We start from the raw sequence: 16902 nt of genomic DNA, 5'->3' as shown, positions 1-16902 counted from the left end.
TCATTGCCGTCATCCCAGATGAGAGTCCCCAGGAATAGGTATGGGTGAAAGCACTTAAGGGTCACGTGAGATTTCCCCATAGAAGGCAAGCACTGTATGTACCCCCGCCCCCGGATGCCAGGGTTCGTGCGGCCAGACTCAGCAGGGTATGGCTGCATCTCCAGCCTGCTTTGAGAACGACCAATCGTCTGACGTCCACAGAGCTGGTGTCTTATTGGTGGGCGTGTTGGTGCAGTTAGGTGTGTGCAGATAGATTGACTCGTAGAAAGGCGGAGGGGGCGGACCCTAGTTATGTTGAGGGGCTAGCTACTGTACTCATTTGCATCACGATTTCAGAGAACGGCTTACTTACCCTTCCCATATTGCAGGGGGGCAAAAACTTGGCATTTCTTTCGTATATTCATGAACTGAATCACTTACCAATCTTCAAAAAGGTCTCCCACATCCTATTGTACGGCTCCCCCCTGCCGGAGGTGCTCGCATGTTTTGCTTTCCCATTTCATGAGGTGCAGGCAGAGTCACGTGACGTAACCCGGGCCCTCCTCCCGGAGGGAAGCGTCAGATTCGGAAACCTGTGAGGGAGCGATGCTGACAGTCACAACGAGGAGCTAGGGCGGGACTCGAGGGAGACTGCCACTCGTGGGGACCACAAGCCTCTGCCAGAGCTGCTTCTGTTCAGGACTCTCACTCTACTGAGCATGAGCATGTATCTACCCACCCACGTGCCCGACCACCAGTGCTAGCAGGCACTCAACCTACTGAGCTTTCCAGAGACATGCATCGGTTACCGCATTGTTTCTTATATGTCCGTACGTGTGTTATATTTTACACGTGCGACGGCATTCATGGCTCGGGAAACCTGCTGCTCATACATACTACATCTCGCGGTTCTAGTGACGTTTGCAAAAAGTTCTCTTAGGGTTTCGTGCAATTATGACGTAGTACTGGTTATTTCGTATATTCCACCTATACGATGCACATGAATTAGAGCCGCTAATTCCGACTCTGTACAGTTTATTATTCAATCAAGGATTTATAAAGCGCGGCAAATCACCCGTGAGGGTCTCATGGCGCTAGAGATTTCACACCTGACTCTGGAATGCAATACTTTCTGTGGAATTAGCCCCCACCCCCCGTGTTTAATGTTGTTTCACGTGCACAAAGACATGCTTTACTACTCTTTACGAGCAAATGAGATAACTTTTGTTCAGTACGTCATACACCACAACATAAATGGTGAATATTTGTAATACCTGCATTATTATCATCATTAGAATCAATAACAATTCGCATTATAATTTGTCAAAAATAATCATTGTATTGTTACAAAATAAAAAAAAATGCTCAGCAAGTGTATCCTCAGAACATTTATCTACAAAGGGCGGACGCTGGTTAGTTTCTAGATGGCAGTTTTTCTCCCCAAAATAGAATTGTTAGATTCGATGGCCATTGACGATTCGTCTTATTTGTTTTGGAAAGACGGGAAGATTGGATGGTGACTGGAATTTTTGGGAATCGGTTGAATGTTTTTTTTTCTCATTGAGATTTACAGTATTATTTGCAAAGGGTGCAGTAAGCACGGACGCAACATTATCACGTTTATTAAAATATATATATATGAGTACAAAAGGTAACATACTAAAAAACATAAAGAACGTAATAATTTAGACCCGAATTCATACTAGAGCGTGCGCAGTGGTTTTGTTCGCTTCTATCTTGGCTGCCGTAAACAAACCTTAACAAAAATTAAATAAAACCAGAGGAAATGTGATATTTCACTGAAGTATAATTTAAAGTAGTCTAAATATTCTTTGAGGAATCTTTAGGATAGTAATTAATTCATACAATTCTACAAATAAGATCTCTCTATTTATCTGGATCCAAACACGTGAAGTCACCTACACTATAAGAATTAAGGGATAATGTTTTCTCCGCAGATATAGAGTGCTGCTCCACTGGTCTAAATAAAGCGGAGTAGGATAATGCTTTTTTTTCTTTGCATACTAGCTTGCAAAACGCGAAAATGCACGTGTTACACAGAGTGGTCTAATATTATCTGCTTTACAGAAAAGCATGCGTGGTAAAAAAATAAAACATGTTAGCACAAATATGTCGATTTAAAAAAAAAAAAGCAAATTCTATGGAGTACAAATGTATTTTTTTATGACATCTAGTTTTGCAAAGTTAAAGATTTTTTCAGTTGGCAAAGTTTCTCTGAGATTGCCGTCACCTGTACAAAGTTTTTTATGCACATTGCAAAATAATTGTTAACCCCTAGAAGATCATTCCACCCCAATCACACCCATCCAAAATGTAAAACGTATGTGGATTTTTCCCTTTGCAAGCTTACCTTTTGCAGTGTTTTTCTATGCACAGTATGCAGTTTTTTTCTTGAAAGCTTTCTTTTGTGAAATAAATTGGTGCAAAAGTTACATTTGCTTACTTATATGTGCATAAAGCATAACACTTTGCAACTTCACAATACTGCAAAGATTTAAAAAGAACTTAATAAAGGCTGCAAGAAAAAAATCCGTTCAACTTTATGCATCCTGATCAGACTGCCCACAACAACATATACATTTTTTCATGATAATATACGCACCTCATTTTCGAGCGGGATGGGCGTGACTTCTATATTGTCAGAGGAACTAATCACTTATGCTGTGAAAAACACATCTATGTTGTTTCTTTTGTAATAGACTAGTGTGTGACTTTGCAGTCTCTGTGTAGCCCAAGAACGGGCAGTATGTGAGACCATATAAATATCCCTACTGTCGAGTGAGCATTGTCTGGCATTCAGAGTTTGTATAATGGTCGTCTGTGTTGGCTTAGTCCAGACTAAGGTCGTGCGGCCTGTCTCGCCAAACATGGGAGGACGGGGGTTTATTTTGGTGCTGGTTTTAGGGGTGGGGCGGCACGTGACTCTTTGGGAACCATTTAAGGCCCTTGAATGTGGGAGGTTGGCCCGAAGGCATGTCGAGGATGTTCTGGAGGAATGGCCCCTGCACGTCCATGGTGTGTCCCGGTGGTTCTTTTGTTTAAATTTGATTTGGCTGACTGGCCTGTCATTGCTTCATCTGAGGTTGTGCCCAGTGTGTACTGAGGCATCCGTTTCTTCAAATAATAGAGCCCTAGGGTGGACAGGATTTTAAAGCGGGCCCTTTCTTTTCGAGGAGGCGATGGTGTTTTTAGAGATATTCAGCACAGGGGTAGTATGGCACCATTGGCACGCTTTTCACATTCACACACAACTGGACTGCCCGATTTCTTTTAATCTGGAGCGTTTTTTATTTTCTTTCTGCGGCGCCAATATGGACTAACTTCACAGCAGTAATAAATTACGGGACAGAAGGTCTGCATTAGTGGGAATACCTTTCAGAGCATCATGAGGTGGTGGATGGCGGTTTCATAATGGCCAAAATTTGCTTCTTGGAGGACTACTCTGAGTGTAACTACATTTTATTTACTCTAGTGTGTGTGCGTTTTCCACCACTCCTGTATGAACCTATCTGCACATGTCTCCTTCACAACACACGCAACTCCCTAAAGTTCTTTTGTCAAAGCTTCTTCATTAAATGTCCTCTCCAGGCCTACACCTCAGTCCTATGTTAAGAGGAAGAAGGCCTTAAAATGCTGCAGGCCTGCGGTGTTCGGTATATTTTGGAGACAAATATTGCCTTCAAAAGTTTAATAACAAAAGCAAGCACCTTCCCTTTTTCATTCACATAGCAGCAGTTCAAAGTCCCAGTGCAGACAAAAGTGTGTTTTGCTAATATGACACGACTTTCATTTGCACTGTCAATGAGATGGGATGTATGTGTATAACAATCTGTTGTTGAAATTTAAGTTACTTAAATATAAAATAAAAAACCTGGTATATATCCGAGTGAGAAGAGACCGGTCTTTTGATCCCGGATTCAGAACTGACTAAAAACTGTGTGAATTTGGACAAACCCCTTCTTGTGCCTCAAATCTTACCTATGTGTTCTGCATTGTGAATACTGCTGCATATTTTCACTCCACATCCCATTCTGGTTCCTTTAAGCCAGCACCAACGGTAGCCCTCACTCCACACACTTCTGTGTACAACAGCTCTTGTGTTGAAGGCTCCCCCTTCATTACAAATATTGCCTAAACTGCACTTCCCTGTTCTATAGCTTTATCAAAAACCTGAAATAGACATAAATACAATACAATGAAAGTCTCCTATTATTTAAATCTAGATTTGAACAGCTAACTCGTCTCCCAGTTCTATGGGTCATTCATAAGCTTCGTTTTCTTAACGCCTTTCCCGATTGGACCCCTTGAATGAATGCTGATGTCAGCAGGAAGCCCCAGCCTCGGATTCTGTGCGTCACTGTACATGCAGACGGCGCTCTCACTGTAAACTCAGGGCTGATGGGCAGCAGTCCTGGTGAGCTGTCAGTCCTTATCTTTATTGGCTCTGCCCTGTCTCTACCCAAGTTTAAAAGGAGCGCTCCTTTTATCTAAGTCAGCCAGTCTGCTGCCTGTTTACATCAGGCAAACTTTTCAGCCACTGGCCTCATTACAAAAATGGACCGACAGGGGAACTGGGCCTCTGGCTGTGCAACCGACTAGGAGTGGAAAGCAGAACATTAATGTTCACAAACTTGGGCCTGATTAGTTCCCCTGGGTATTTCTGCACCAACACAAGTTTGGCTCTTGGTCACGTTATCCATAAGGTTTTGCAAGTCAAATCTAATCAGTGAATCATTTGTCACTACATGCCAGAATATTCACAACCGTCTGGTCGCAGTGGGTCTTATATCACAAGTATACATTCATACCTTTCAGTCTGTAATATTTAAATGAAGGTCTGTCCAATTGAATTAGTTGTTTTTCTACCCAAACAACAGACTGCAGTAGTACTATCCAACATTATGCCCAACATGCAGTGGACTCCAAAGGCAAACAGAGATTATATTGCCCTTTACATTATTTTATAATATCGCCATTACATCCTGGAAAGAGACTATATCTGCTCTCTTTCTTCTCAACTTCCTCGCTACAATTACTCAGCTCATTCATCTCAAACTATGATCACAATTTATAATAAGGTGATTCAAACGTCACCACTAGTCACCGAAGCCCCCTTTACATGGTATCCGCTGTTTGTGTAATCTTCGGAATTATGGATCTTCATTTTGAACTCACCGAAAACTAAAATCCAGCCAGGATTTCAGGATAGCTACAATGAATATGAATGAGGCTAATTGGTAGGTCTGGGCGAAATTTAATTAAGACAGAGAAATTCCTGAATCTTTACGTTATGTGCAATCCACAACATTTCTCGAAATTAAGCATTACCCACCTTCATGTAACTTTTTCTAACCGAGCAAGCACCTAGCTAAAAATGTCTCGCAAGATACCAGCAAGAGACTGTAAATAAACAAAATGTTTTGTGAAAATATATTTTCTGCTCTAACCATTTTCCTGCCAGTATCTCGTGAGATTTGCATGCTTGGGTAGAAAACACGCAGTGATGCGGGATCCCGGCAAACCACATTTGCTAGGTAAAGCATGATTTCGCAAAATGTTCGTGAATTTCACCAGAGAAAAAGTTACGCGATTTCGCACACCACCACCGATTTACACACACATAATTTAATTTGAGATGATGTGCATATAGAGAAGCTATTCAACTATTACTGTAACATCCTCCCAATGTAATCAATATTCATTATAAAGTGCTATGCATTAATTTCACCCCCAGATACGAGATCTTTGGCACATGGTGCTGGAAGTGCCGATCAGTTCCTTAGGCTGCCAGGCATGCCGCCACGAGGGAAGGACACTACAAAAACACAACCCTACACTACATACATGTATGAGATAAAACGTCAGTGTTTCTGAAGGGTGCAAAGCGAATTGGTTTGTCCCCGTAACTTAATAAAGGACGTCGAATTCAAAGGTTGTATTTGTGTGTGGTCTCGCACGTGCAGGCATGTGTAAAATAGGTTTACAATTTTAGAACATAAAACAAACATAGGTGCTCTTGGCTGAAAGGTCGTCCCTCCATTCGGTAAGGTAATTGCGAATGAAAAAAACCTGGAACACTTTATTCCATCAACCTGATCGACTTCTTTTTTCTCAATCAAATGCCACGAGTGGAGCGCTATTCGACACGCAGGCGTGTGCGCGCTGCTGTTATTCCTAGAACAGGGGTATACGTAGAACACTGCCTGACGCCCGCTATATTCACTTCATATGCAGTTACCATAGACGCAAATGAACTAATCTGTCTCAGATTTCAAACTCAAGACCCCTGTGCCAATACCTCTGAGCGTGCCAGACTTCTGCGATTGGTCCAGCTGCTAGAAAGCTTTAAAGTGTGGATTATTCATCAGAGATGAAAGTTACGTATTTCTCTTACTGTGTGCGTGCATATATAAGAATTAACACATATGTACAGATATATATATATATTCACTTAAAAAACAAAGGGTGAAGTTACACTATTGTTAGGAATTGTAAGTATATCTTACAATACATAAAAAACTTTGAAATTCACCCCCAAAAAAAACCAAAGGTTAAATTAACATAGGTGAAAATTTCACTGACAACGAAATGTTTTAAACTCATAAAAACACAAATTCACCAGTTATAGCTATCCAAGTAACTATAACTCGTGCCCAAATGCAACTATAATTTGCACTGTCGCTATGCAGTGTTGTCTTTAATGATGTCACTTCAGATGTTGCATGATATATTCAATGATGCAATAGAATGTCACAAGTGATGTAATATGTGGGGTAATTAGCAGAGCATGGAGAGGGCGGGAGTTAAAGTTATTTTAGGGCACAAATTATAGTTACTTGAGAAAAATATAACTAGGTGAATTTCAGAGCCTGTGCCCAACACCCCGCAGGCAGCCAACCCCCTACGGGCAGCCCCACCCTCCCTGCTGCACTGCCCAGCCACCTTTTAAAAAAAACTTTTCACTATACCGCAGTGTTCCATGGGAATCAGCGAAGCTCCGTGCCTCGTGGAACTCCTGTGGGATTCCATGGAGCTCGCTGACTCCCACTAGATTTATGAATCCTTCCCGCCTCCCCCCCCCCAAAAAAAATTCTAGTTTGGGACCCTGGGGGGGTGGGCGGTCCTCTGAGACCCTATCCTCCTTATACATTATTTTTTTGCTTCATGTTGCGGCCACCCAATCAAAGCACAACGTGAGTACCCCACTGCTCCCTGCCTGGCCACACGGTAAGTGATTATTTCGTCAGAGGAGACGCTGAAGATGATGAGGCACTCCCGCCCCCCCACCAACCCTATCACGACTGGTGCACTGAGGGGCTAACATCAACACAGCGAGAGTGCCTTTTTGGCAGGGGAGGGCAATAGATAAGAAGGGATGCTTCCACCCCGAGGTCTAGTGCACTCAGGCACTTACATTGTTCCTGTAGCAACCGGTCAATAAGATTGGATGCGGAGTTCTCCAGCCTGCAACATCAATACTCACACGGCGAGCAAACACCCAAAAGATTTGACCCTGCTCTACTGTGGCTTGAGAAGCCCGCCACCCGGGAAAGTTTAGGGGGCCATACCTACTGGGGTTCTCCCATTTCCACTTAGAAGAGATGGACATCGCACTGACCATTGCAACCACCAAATAACCCGGCTGGCTCTTCAGGGTCGACGTGGAACTACGTCACTGGGAACCCAACGCACCACGGGGGCTCCTTAGAGACACCCTCCCTTCACAGCAAATCTAGGGACTGCCTCACCGTTGGAATTCCCTGGTGCCTACAGAGTAGGAGTGGCCCTCAACATATCATGGGGCTGCCCAGAACGGACGGCGTTGGTTTCTCTTGCTTGCCTGCTTGTACCATCCCACTGTGCTCCCCCCCGGCTGCAGGGCCCAGACTTCTCTTACCCCCTCTTACGGTCGGTTCAGTGTAAGAGTGAGGGGTGAGCAAGGTCCAGGCGTCACTGAGGTGGATTATCACCATACGTTGAAGGCTTCTCCCCACTCTCGGGCACAACAGCGCAATTATGGTGCACTGATTGGAGCCTTATTGAGACAATTGGAGAAGAGTGATTCATAAGACTGGCTTGGACTCCTCATGCATAGCGGCGACTCCAAAGAGACTACGCATGCCGCCCCAGTGTCTGCCCCCCTGAGGGGAGCGTGGGGTCTGGCAGGTCTCGTGGAATGGTGAAGGTTCCTGTGTAGGGTGTTACTAGCTGGAGCCTTTTGTCCCTCAATGCGAAATCTGCTGCTTCGCTTTTGCTTGGAGTGTGAATCCAGCTGCCTCATAGGTCGACACAGCTCTATGGGTCCCCAGCCTGTGGAGCGCCAAGGTGCGACAGGCCTGAACTGCTCAGATGCGGCATCCAGCCAGGACCCTGTGCCGCAGACCATCACAGAAGCAAAGTTGGACAAGGCAATTGCTGATTCAAGATAGGAGCTCTGGGGCAGGATTGATGCAGTTGCATTGGAGATGGGACAGCTCAGACAGGACCAACGGAAACTCAGAACTCGGGTGGAAGATTTGGAGAACGCCATGGCGAGCTTGCACCTTAGCATGAAAGACTTAGAAATTCTTAGCACCGGGACACTCTTCCTGAGTAGCTGTGCGCTCTATAAATACCCATTAACATAACATAACATGAAGGCTAGCCAGAGGACTCAGAAGGGCGGTCCTGCCACAATAACCTCCGCACAGTGGGCTTTCCGGAGACGCGCAGGAGTCTGACCCTTGCAATTCGTCTAAGAATGGCTGTCAAAGACAATAGCACCAGGAAAATTGTCTCCACATTTCCTGATAAAGCAAGCCCATTGAGTTCTGTCCCGCAGGCCCCCCGCTAGTTGCAAGATTGATGAATTATTGAGACAAGGAAGCCATCCTTCAGGCGACCAGCTCCACTGATCCAATTCTATACGAGAATACCTGAATATATCTCTTCCCTGATTACACAGTGGCTGTACAACGACACAGGGCATCTTTCCTAGGAATAAAAGGAAGCTCCGGGAGGTTGGCCTTCTGTACTCTTTACTATTCTCCGCCAAACTAAAAGTTATGGCTAATAACACTAGCTACTTTTACACTGAGCCCACGGATGGGTAGGACTGGATGGAACAACGCTGATATGATGTGGCCAACTCAGCCTTGCCACCAGAGAGGACGTGGGAGGATGGACCCAGGAGGGGAAACAGGCACCACAATAGAGAGCGTGAGCCTTTACATTGAGTGGAACCCCATCACCGGCACAGGCGAAGGAAGAACAGTCTCTGGCCCTAACCATGGCATCATCCTGGTGGGCCGAGCAATGCTCCCCGACTCAAAGTTTGGCGCAGGACAATCTCTCAGAGACGCAATCCAGAGACTCGGTTGCCAGCCTCAACTCCGTGGTTCTCCCAGTCATCATGCCACAGACAGCTAACACTCTGATTTTAAAATAAGGTAACTTAATGGAGAGTATCACCCCCAGTGGCAGAATGATCTACTCACCTGGAAGATGGATCTGACGGATCTACAGACCCTCTTTACGGGACTTTCCTGCATCCAGAAACTGCATCTATATCCCTGGCGCACACATTTCGAACCGCGGCAGGGGAGGGAAGTAGAACCACGCCTCCCGTACACCAGAGACTGAGCATAAAAGAGATTTCTCCTACATGTCAATCAAGGGAATGTGTGGAATAGACACACACTACTAGGTTTGTTTAAAAGACACGTTAAATTGGAATTTACAGATATATGAGATTTTGTCACCACAGGGCGCTGGCAAAACAAATTAAAGACCACACACTACCAAGATTTACATTCGGGTATAAGCGAGGCATGTATTTCTGAACAATGAACAGTGCGTTTTTTATTTTAAAGCAAACAAGAATTCTACATGATTAAACCTGGGTTGATCATTTAACAGTTTGTGCTGCTACAACGTTTGAAAAGATTTTCACCAAATTTGGTATGAATGTATCACACCATTGAATAGATCGTTATTTTTGTTTGTTGTAAATCTGTTCAGTAGTTTTCGTGAAATTCGTAGAAAAAAGATGCCACACCACCCTCAAAGGTCGTTTTGCAGTTCATGAACTGTGGTCTATGAATGGAGCATTTAAATGAAAAACCAATCTAACAGGCTAAGAAGCTGTTACTTCCATTGGACAGTTCACTGCTAGCGAAATACAGAAATCCGTTTGTGAGCAGCTAAAATCTGATTGGTTTTCAAAAATTGAAAGGATTTTCTCTGGCAACCATTACATGATGCAGTGGTGAGTTATGACCCCAAGGCTAACGGAAAAAAATATTGACGACCAATCCCAGGTGACACCGCAGAGGGATGAGAAATATCCACTATCGGCGACGGAGGATTTGTGAACCTCTGTAATTTGTTTATAGACTGCAGGAGAGGCTGATCTCACAACGATCGCACACCATTTTGAGCCCACTACTATACACTCAAATGCATAGCAACCCCAATTACCAATAGATAGCAAACTCCTCACAAAAACAATTTCTGAACGCAACTAAATTTAGATCAAAAACTTAACACAAAAAAACATCTTCAGCACACAAATGCACACTATGGGCAACGAGACTGGGCACAGTGAGAGCCTGAAGGTGATGCCCTGTTCACAGAACATGAGGTACGTCCAAAGGCAGTGCTCTTAGGACAGGGACATGAAGTGAAGAGGAAGCACGAAGGCGGCAACCTACATTCCTAGCTCACTTTGCATGGCTAAAGGCTGTGCACAGCAGGCTCTGGCGCAGAGGAGCTAGGTGCTGGGTGTGGGCAGTGGGCCTGCTATTAGGTGTTCACAGGACATACGCTTTGGGATCTGGGCTCAGTGACACTGAGCACAGGGCATGGCCTGGTCAGGGTTGCAGGCCACGCTCTGTGCTCCGAGTCATCTGCACATTTCTAAAGACCATGCGTAGCAGACTTGAGTGGCAGGTATATAGGGTATGACCACAGGCCAAACTCTGAGCTAAAAGCTTGTTGGGCATGGCGGAAGGCTGTACACAACAGGCTTTGGATGCATACTCGATGCAGGGCATGAACAAAGGCCACACCCTCTGCTCAGTGGAAACTTTGTCCCCAAGAGAAAGTGTAGCACAATAAAAGGCATCACTGAAAAACATTTTGCTGAAAGGATGTCATACTTATTTACACATATAGAAAATAACGTGTAATAAAAAAAACATTATGCTTAAAGCATTCAGTTAAAGGAGCGCAACAGTTCTGATCTAATACCCCAAATCTACTGGCTTTACCCAGTTAAGGTGGGTTAAGCAACCATAAATCCACCCTAAATGTACTACATCACCTTACAAATTGGCATCATCGATTGCATCACCAATGACATCACATATCACAGACAAATTGGCATGATCTTTCAATAATGTTTTGACTGGTAGTGTAAACACAATATTCTTTCTATCTGTATCCTAGCATGAGCATCTAGATGTACAAAAGCTGAAGCCAAGGGATGTGCCCAGTGGGCAATGGGGGATGTGGTGCTGAACCCAGGTCCTCACAGTGAACTGAAATACTAAAGTTCTAGAGCAGTAGGTTTGGGGGAAATGGTAAGCAGCATAGAGCTAGGCTTTGCTAGAGCAGCGGTTCTTAACCTTTTGACTGCTGTGGACCCCCACTGAATCATTACAGGAATCCAGGGCCCCCACTGAGTCATTATTAGAACCCGCAGCCTAAACAATTTCAATGATTTGAACCTCAAGACAATACATGAAAATACAAAAACACACGTATACACCAAATGCCCATATATTGGGATATTTAGTTTAATTCACAATCAAATTTGGGAAAGTTTTCAAATTTTCAATTTTGCTTTTTATTTGAATATAATTTTCGTAATTTTAAAATATTAATCTTAATATTTAATTGTGTAAAACTATTGCGGACTTCATAAAGAGGCCTCGCAGACCCCCAGGGGACCCGGATCACAGGTTAGGAGGCCTAAAGCATGCTTGTCATGTCCAAAGTCTGAGCACTTTCGGCTCCTGGTGTGTGGTCAATGAGCACATGTCCATGGTGAAGGCTCTATCTTGCTACCAGGATGCAGGGGGTAAGGCCAAAGTCAACAGCAGATAAAGTCTTTCAATAGGGGTGCACAACGTTGCCAAAGATCACGCCTCGCACCATCAGTCTCCTGGGAAGGGCAGGCTCTGAGGAAAGTGAAGTTTAATGCTGGGGTTGGCCTTGCTGTCTGAACTTACTAGACTCAGTTAAGTATTGAACTCCAATCAGCTCTAGGGTGAAAGACTACTTGGCTACTTCGGTAACTAATGATGGCAATGAAGAAAACAAGTTACTTACCTGTAACTTTGGTTCCCCAGTATTGGTAACTTTCATAGATTCTCATGCTTTGTATCATTCCCCGTCGTCGGAATGGGAGCCTCGGTAACAAAAATATATATATATATATACATATGTATAACCATAGAAACAAAAGAGAAAAATTAGGCCCAGGCCTCATCTCATTTTGTAGTATATCACCCTCTTTGTGTAAAAGAGCCCAAACTTTTGCCAGGGCCAATCAGCACAGCCTCACCCTCTGGAACCTTCCCGAGAGAGCTCAGAGCCTCAGATTTTCGTAGCCGTTGTGCCAACAGCCACTATCTTAGTAAGCCTGCAGAGCTTTCCCAGGGGAGGTGGGTGGGCGCATGAGAATCTATGAAAGTTACCAATACTGGGGAACCAAAGTTACAGGTAAGTAACTTGTTTTCTTACCCCAGTATTGGAACTTTCATAGATTCTCATGCTTTGTATCAGAATAGCAAGCAGTAGATCACGACAAGCACATTTCGGTAATTACATGGCTTTACAAAATCATCTCAGTGCACATGATAAAACAACCATTACTGAAACCAAATGTGCTTACCAGGATGGAGGGATTGTAGGGAAAGCTCACCTCTCATTGAAAAAGATTCCGGAGGACTGCTTGACCAACCGCAGCGTCAGCTCGTCCCACCGATTCCAGGCAGTAGTGCTTCGTGAAGGTGTGTACACTGCTCCACGTTGCTGCCCTGCAGATGTCCTTAATCGCCACTCCAGCAAAGAGAGCCACTGAAGACGCCATCGCTCTCGTAGAATGCGCCCGGGCCCTCTTATCCAAAGGTTTGCCCGCAGCCTGATGACAGTACTGAATTGCACTGGAGATCCAGCGGGAAATGCCACTCTTGGCGAGCGGTAACCCCTTCCGTGGTGCACTGTAGGCGATAAATAGTTGAGTAGACTTTCTGAAAGAGCGTGTACGCTCCAGATAGAATTTCAGGCATCTTTGGACATCCAAAGAATGCAATGTTCGTTCCGCTTGAGTGGAAGGACGCGGAAAAAAGGAGTTCAAAATTAAGGGTTCATTCAAATGAAACTCCGAAGGCACTTTCGGGATGAATTTTGGGTTGGTTCTCAAAATCATGACATCCCTCTTGAACTGTAGAAAAGGCTCCACTATAGAGAGAGCCTGGAGTTCACTAACTCTCCTAGCCGAAGTCAATGCTAGGAGAAGGGCCAGTTTCCAAGATAGGAACTTCAAGTCCGCTTTGTGAATCGGCTCAAAGGGCGCTTTCATCAGTTGAGCCAGTACCAGGTTAAGTTGCCAGATAGGCGGAGGTGGCCGGACCGGAGGATACATCCGAAATAACCCCTTAAGGAACTGCTTAACAATTCTTGCAGACCATAGAGATGGCCCCGATGTCTTCCGTCGAAAGCGGGATAAGGCAGCCAGATGCACCTTGATCGAAGAGTGCGCCAGACCTGATTTGGCCAGAGACAGGATGTAGGGCAGAATCTGATGTGGCCGGGATTTGTAAGGATGGAGTTTATTCCTCTGGCACCAAAGGCAAAATCTCTTCCACTTTGCCCTGTAGGTCTTATTAGTGCTGGGTGCCCGTGCCTGAGATAGAACATCCCTGCATTCCTGAGACAGATTCAGATGGCGGAATTCTCTGTGTTCAGGAGCCACGCTGACAAGTGAAGTGACTCCGGATCCGGATGGAGGACTTGGCCCTGATTTCTCGATAACAGAGATGGAATCAGTGGCAAGCGAATCTGGCGATCCTGGGAGAGAAGTAGGAGTTCCGAGAACCAGAACTGCCGCGCCCATGCTGGAGCAATGAGGATCATTTTGCATGGTTCTGCCCTGACCTTCCTGAGAACTCGAGGAATGAGGGGAATCGGAGGAAAGGCGTAGCAAAATGCGCCGAACCAAGCAATCGAAAGGGCATTCCCCAGAGACCCTCGCTGGGGAACCTTGCTTGCGTAAAACCGGCACTTGGCGTTCTCCGGGGTCGCAAAGAGGTCTATGGTCGGAGTGCCCCATTTCTTGAACACTGCTTCCAGAGTGGCCTGATCCAGCTCCCACTCGTGCGTCACCTTCGTCTGCCGACTTAGAGCATCCGCTGTGATGTTGAGACACCCCGCCAGGTGCTCGGCTCGCAGAGTGATCCCGTGAGAGATGGCAAATTCCCAGATCACCTGAGCTTCTTTGGACAGCGTCCGTGATCTCGTTCCCCCTTGCTTGTTTATATAATGCATGGCCGTAGTGTCTGTCCGGACCAGCACTGCACGGTTCTGAAGTCTGGGGAGGAACGCCAGCAAGGCTAAGTGAATGGCCCTCAGCTCCAAAAGATTGATGTGGCGCAGTCTGTCTGCTGGACTCCAGTGACCGCTGACCTGAAGCTCCTGGAGGACAGCTCCCCACCCTTCTAGGGAAGCATCCGTGGTGACCACCATAGGAGAAGGAGGGATTCGGAACGTTAATCCTCCTGCGATGTTTTCCTTCCCCAGCCACCATTCGCAAGCCGTGCGCATGGCAGGTGTTATCCATACTTTGTCGTTGAACGATCCTTCTGCCTGACGCCACTGTTTGTCCAGCTCCTCCTGTAGAGGACGCATATGTAGCCTGCAATGCGGTATCAAAGGTATGCAGGATGAGATTGATCCGAGCAAGGACTTGTACTGTCGAACCGATACATGTCTCTTGTGTAGTAGTAGACGAGCAGAAGCGGCCAGTTTGCCCTGACGCTCCTCTGACGGACGAGCCGTGCATCGTCTCGTGTCCAGAATTGCCCCAAGGAACTTCCGTGACCTGGAGGGTATCAGTTCCGACTTGGACACATTGAGCTGAAGACCCAAATGGGCGAACAATCTTATGCAAGTTGACACAGCCTGAGACGTTGCCCTGAACGATGGAGCCTTGATGAGCCAGTCGTCCAAGTACGGGAACACTTCCAAGGACTGCTTCCTCAGGAAAGCAGCGACTGGTGCCAGCATCTTCGTGAAAATGCGGGGTGCCGACCGAAGGCCAAACGGGAGCACCTTGAACTGGAAATGGCTCTTGCCTACTGTGAAGCGTAGATATTGCCTGTGAGCTGGGTGGATCGGAACATGAAAGTAAGCATCCTCTAAATCCAGGGATGCCAAAAAATCTCCCGGATTGAGCAGCTTTAGAATATCCTGGAGTGTGACCATCCTGAAAGAGAGCTTGATGAGATAGGTGTTGAGCTCCCTGAGGTCTAGTATAGGACGCCATGCCTCCTCCGTCTTCCGAACCAGGAAGAACCTGGAATAAAACCCCTTGCCCCTTTGTGAAAGTGGCACGGGCTCTATCGCCCCCTTGATGAAAAGCTGGTGGGCTTCGAGATGTAATAGTCGGAGATGTTTCGCTGCACGGGCGTCTGGAGCTCTTGTTGGAGGAAGATCTTGGAACTCCAACGTATGGCCACTCTGAACTATGTTCAAGACCCACCGGTCTGATGTTAAACGCGCCCAGCTGTCCAGACAAAAAGATATCCTGCCCCCAACCGGTGTTTGTGGCAGGGGAGGAACAGTAGCCAGAGCCAGGAGGCCGCTATTGCCTCTTGGCGTTGTCTCGTCCCTGACGATTCTGACGTCCTCTCTGGGACTGCCGAGAGAAAGACGCCGACTGTCCTTGGCGCTGGCTGGAGTATTGTCCTTTATAAGACTGTCCAGATTGAGAGGAATACTGCCGTTGGTTTCCTCTGTAGTTAGAAAACCCCCGACCACGTGCCCCCTTAAATGGCACCTTGCGGTAGGTCAAGGAGCCTAAGGACTTAGCTGTATCGGTGTCCTTTTTAATGCCTTGGAGGGCGTCATCCACATGCTTTCCAAAAAGCATCTCTCCGTCAAAGGGGAGGTCCAAGATCTTATTCTGGACCTCCTGGCGAAACCAAGTCGCCTTCAACCAGCCTTGGCGGCGCAAGACGGCAGAGCCCGCCAAAGCCCTGAAAGCAGTTGAAGCAATGTCCATCGCACAGTCGATGACTTCCGAGGAGCATCGTTCTCCCTCCATCAGCACTTGTCTGGCTTCGTCTTGACTAGTTTCTGGTAGCTGGTCCAGGAATGGTTCCATATCACACCACATCTGGCGGTCGTATCTGCCCAGAATAGCCAGAGAATTTGCTGCCCGCACCAACAAGCTGGCCATGGTGGAGAATCTTTTACCCACATTGTCCAGTCTTCTGCCTTCTTTATCTGGAGGCGTGGTTAAAGGAGTGGACGGATTCTTAGATTTACTTTGAGCAGCTTGTGAAATAACAGAATCCGGCTTAGGTTGTCCTAGAAGACACGCAGGACTGCCCTCTGGTGCCTTGTATTTCTTCTCCAGCCGGGGAAGAACCGGAATGACAGTTGCTGGATTCTGCATTGTCTTCAATCCCTCATCCCAGACATGTTCTATAATGGGAATTGATCTTACAGACTTCTTATATTGGGCTTTAAAGTCATATAGGAAGCAGTCGGACTGCTCCACCGTAAAGGGCAAACCAAACCTCTTGGATGCCCGTTCCATCAAATTATGGAAACCACCAATGTCCACCGGAGGCGATATATTTGTCTCTCGGCCTACAGCATCAGGATCCTGTGTATCATCAGGGTCCCCATCTG

General features: G+C 46.1%; 1 protein-coding gene across 4 annotated transcripts in view; it reads left to right on the top strand.

Moving 5' to 3' along the window:
* TBX4 (T-box transcription factor 4) overlaps nt 1-16902 on the top strand; it is a 722013-nt gene that overhangs the window by 136900 nt on the left and 568211 nt on the right. The gene's annotated exons all lie outside the window — the stretch shown is intronic.

The sequence above is a fragment of the Triturus cristatus genome, chromosome 3_2, assembly GCF_964204655.1.
Source record: "Triturus cristatus chromosome 3_2, aTriCri1.1, whole genome shotgun sequence".
Lineage (NCBI taxonomy): Eukaryota > Metazoa > Chordata > Amphibia > Caudata > Salamandridae > Triturus > Triturus cristatus.
Note: the sequence above shows the minus strand (reverse complement) of the source record. Positions and strands in the feature narration are given on the sequence as shown.